This window comes from Thermobia domestica, unplaced genomic scaffold (assembly GCF_964235325.1).
Source record: "Thermobia domestica unplaced genomic scaffold, izTheDome1.hap1.1 HAP1_SCAFFOLD_1413, whole genome shotgun sequence".
NCBI lineage: Eukaryota > Metazoa > Arthropoda > Insecta > Zygentoma > Lepismatidae > Thermobia > Thermobia domestica.
In genome coordinates, this window is record NW_027657123.1 from 19,920 (window position 1) to 24,207 (window position 4,288).

At 37.4% G+C, this 4,288-nt stretch overlaps 1 non-coding gene across 1 annotated transcript; it reads left to right on the plus strand.

Annotated features, from left to right (window-relative positions):
* The first annotated feature begins 2,527 nt into the window (after positions 1-2,527).
* Positions 2,528-2,646, plus strand: LOC145677825 (5S ribosomal RNA). Its single transcript, XR_014130039.1, has one exon. It is a non-coding gene; the product is annotated as a 5S ribosomal RNA (ribosomal RNA).
* The last annotated feature ends 1,642 nt before the right edge of the window (positions 2,647-4,288 follow it).

A 4,288-nucleotide genomic window follows, 5' to 3' on the forward strand; every position in this document is an offset into this window, starting at 1 on the left:
TTCCTTTTCCAATAGGATGGAGCTCCACCACACTTGCAGAATGACGAGAAGTTATGTTAATAAATATATCCCAGAGTGTTTCGTAACTCGCCCTTGGTCCTAATGATGAAGCGTTCTTCAGATGGCCCCGATGTCTCCACACATGATACTATGCGACTTCTTTTCACGAGGCTCTCAAAGATCACGTTTGTGTCCTAACATTCTCTGCAGATATGACACAGCTGCGATAGCGGATCACAGAAGCCTTTCCTCTCCTTACAAGAGACGTGTTCATTCGAGCATGGGAGTAATTCGACTATCGATCAAATATCTCCCGTGTCACGATAGTAGTCACTTTCAATTCTTCTAACGAAGGTAAGAAAAAATGCTATACAAACTTCCTTTCGGTATATAAAGGATTAGGGGCCCAGAGAATATTTTCTTTCAAGAGGATACATTCTTTTTCGAACACCCTGTATATAGATCCTCTAATTATAACTGCAAACAAAATGTTGATTTTGCAATTGCTTCCATGAGAGAAAATTCTGTGCACTTTCTTTCTGAAGGGCCGGGCCTAAACGTTTTCCTTAATCATTAAATTTAGTAGTTATCTACAATTACATAGTTTTCCATTGTTCTCAAAATAAAGATTTTTCTCTATGAATTGTTGAATGTTGCTAGGGATATTGAAGTAATTCTTTTTAGTGTTTTTTTCTTTACAATAATGTACTGAACGCCTGCATTAAGGAAGTTCGTGTGTCCATCTTGCAAAATGTTTCGTCTTTTTTCATGCCCACTAAGATAAATATTCATTTTGCTCTTTTCTCCGTATGCAAACCACATTTCTTAAAGGCAACATTTTCATACAAATGTAGTACTAAAAACTTCTAATTGGCAACATCTGGGCTGCGAAGAGGAAAAAGAAAGAAATCTCGTACGTATTCGCGCGCAATTCGGAATTAGCCAATGAAAAGCACAAAAGCGGCCACCATCTCTCTCTCTTTCTTATTAACGGTTTTGTACTTTCTGCAGTTCTATCAGTGCTGCTAACCTCTTACTATATCATTGAATATGTATGTTTATATATATATATATATATATATATATATATATATATATATATATATATATATATATATATATTTTACAAAAAATCATACTACTACGGAATAATATTAAATGCCTGTAAACCCTCATTTCTGTTTGCACTTTCTGTTACACTACCTTCCCCGAACTTCTTTCAAGTTATTAAGTGCAGAACGGGGAGTTATACATATTTACTTGCGCTTTCACAATATCTGCACATTGTGTAATAATAGGAGACGTATAAAATAAAACTATATACTAATACGTATATATATATATATATATATATATATATATTATATATATATATATATATATATATATATATAATATATACAGTACACATTCCACTATCCGAGGCTTTCCTTTTCTTTTCTTGCTGACGATAAATTACGCTCTTAGAAATGTTGTCTGAAAACAATAAGAATATGTGCAAAAAATACAATCAGAGGTAGAGGTCTTTAACAGGAACTAAGCAAGGGAGTTGAAAAATTTTTTATGCATGTAAAAAATATAGACATGAACCAACTTGTGAAATAAAAAGACCAGAAAACTACTCTTTCTAAATTATGTGTAAACTTTTACCGAAAACGAAAGTTGCACGAAAGACTTTTTGTCCCTTTTTTGGCCTCCGGGTGCTTGGGGTCCCTGGTTCAATCCCAGCTCGTGCCGTGTGAACTTTGTCGTGCATAAAGACCGTGCTCATGGGTTTTCTCGGGTTTCTCCCGTTTCCTCCCACTTTCTTCATTCAGTACTCATCATCACCGTCTCCTTTAGCGTAACCGGTATAAGTATGCGACGTAAATCTAAAGATTTCATTTCATTTCCCTTTTCTGCTCATACTGCTGATTATGCGCGATTATGCCAACATCCAACTCCGCGGATAATCGTGCGATTACTGTATATACAACTAATACAGATACGTAATTACATTATCAGTTACAGTATCGGTTTTATTTACTAATTTGCCTCACTTTATTTGCATCCCTGCAGTAAATAATTCTTATCGATAATAGTTAAAATGTATATTACATTTTAGTGCTTCACGACTGAATGATCATCTGCCTTACGTTATCTCGCAGCTGAAGAGGATGCTACACTGAAAACTACCTTGCGTTATAAAGGGTAAGTGAAACATATCTTAAAAATATCTTTCATACATTTCATTGTGTACATTAAAGAATGTAAGTTTGCCTTTTTCCTGTAATCAATACTTAATAAAGGATTTATTTTTATTTATTTATATACAATTTCATACGTGGTTCGTGATAGTAAACTCGATAGGACATAGTGGCACTATGAACATCCGAATCACTCATCATTCGAACATTCAAATATTTATTCGAATATTAGTATATTCCAAGTAATGTTAACGACGTTAATATGCTTGCCTTTATAGTTAATAATGTCAATTCTTACTTAAAACATACTTCCTTAACAGGACATTGAAGAAAAGGTAGTTGCCAACGGCCATACCATGCTGAATATACCGGTTCTCGTCCGATCACCGAAGTCAAGCAGCATCGGGCCTGGTCAGTACTTGGATGGGTGACCGCCTGGGAACACCAGGTGCTGTTGGCATCTCTTTTTCAAATTTCATTATCCTTCAAGTACGAAAATACTAGAAACATTAATTTTATAGTACTTTCAAGAGATAATTTATCAACATTATTTCATAGCGATTAATCGATATTCTAAGCGTTATACCCACTATTTCTTACACTAACAGCCTGTTTATTTGCACGGCACATTAAAATAACCTGATTTCCGATCCGTGTGCACCTACTACTATACTTAACACGGAATGTATTACCACTTTTTAAAAGTAAATTATTATGACTAAGTGTAGATCTCCGGCGAGTAAATGCCTTTCGTATACAAGCACGACACATCTCCGCTATGTGCTTTACTTTTTTACTAACAGCATATAGAAATTGGATTTCAAGGTGTTTCTACATAACAGAATGAAGCAAATTTCGTGATTTAACTCTTTCGAATAATGTGTTGGTCCTGACAAGGACCGTTTGAAATGAAAAATCTTGAAGAAGATTTTTACTTAGAGCTTGTGTACTTGGTAACAGCCTTCGTACCCTCACTTACAGCGTGCTTGGCAAGTTCACCAGGCAAAAGAAGGCGCACAGCTGTTTGGATTTCCCGGCTGGTGATAGTTGACCGCTTATTGTAATGGGCCAAACGAGAAGCTTCAGCAGCAATACGCTCGAAGATGTCATTAACAAAGCTGTTCATGATACTCATAGCTTTGCTAGATATGCCAGTGTCAGGATGCACTTGCTTCAAAACTTTGTAGATGTAAATGGCATAGCTCTCCTTCCTCCTCCTCTTCTTCTTCTTATCTCCCTTGGAGATATTCTTTTGGGCTTTACCAGCCTTCTTTGCAGCCTTTCCGCTAGTTTTTGGTGGCATGATGACTCACTCGTTCAGCAAAATTAGATGTGTCCGCCGATTTATCGACTTCATTTAAATTACAGTACGTGTTTCAATTCGCGCCAACTGCCTTGCTTTTCATTTGATGCACTCGGGTGCACGCTTGAAGTAGTAACAAAACTGACTTGATTCATGGGAGGCCGCAATTTTTCCTCTCATCTTATTACGAAAGAATATTGAACAATGTCTGGTCGCGGCAAAGGTGGAAAAGTCAAGGGAAAGAGCAAGTCCCGCTCCAGCAGGGCTGGCCTTCAATTCCCAGTAGGCAGAATCCATCGTCTTTTGCGAAAGGGTAACTATGCCGAACGAGTTGGTGCTGGCGCTCCCGTGTATTTGGCTGCAGTCATGGAATACCTGGCAGCTGAAGTTCTTGAGTTGGCAGGCAACGCTGCTCGTGACAACAAGAAGACTAGGATTATTCCACGTCATCTGCAGTTAGCTATCCGCAACGACGAGGAATTAAACAAGTTGTTGTCTGGAGTTACAATCGCTCAGGGTGGTGTTTTGCCCAACATTCAAGCTGTACTTCTGCCCAAGAAAACTGAGAAGAAGGCATAAATGTAAGACCTATATCTCATACAAATCGGCCCTTATGAGGGCCACAAACCCCTTTATAGAGGAGATTTACGATTGAAATGAATTGTTTTCGATATACAGACTCATCAAAAGTGTCTGAGATAGTTGCTTAGTGTCATTCGAAATTCTCGCTGCTATTCGATTAATTAGTATGTGTAGTCGTCGATCGTAATTGAAGCCCATAGGAAGTCACACTATCTTT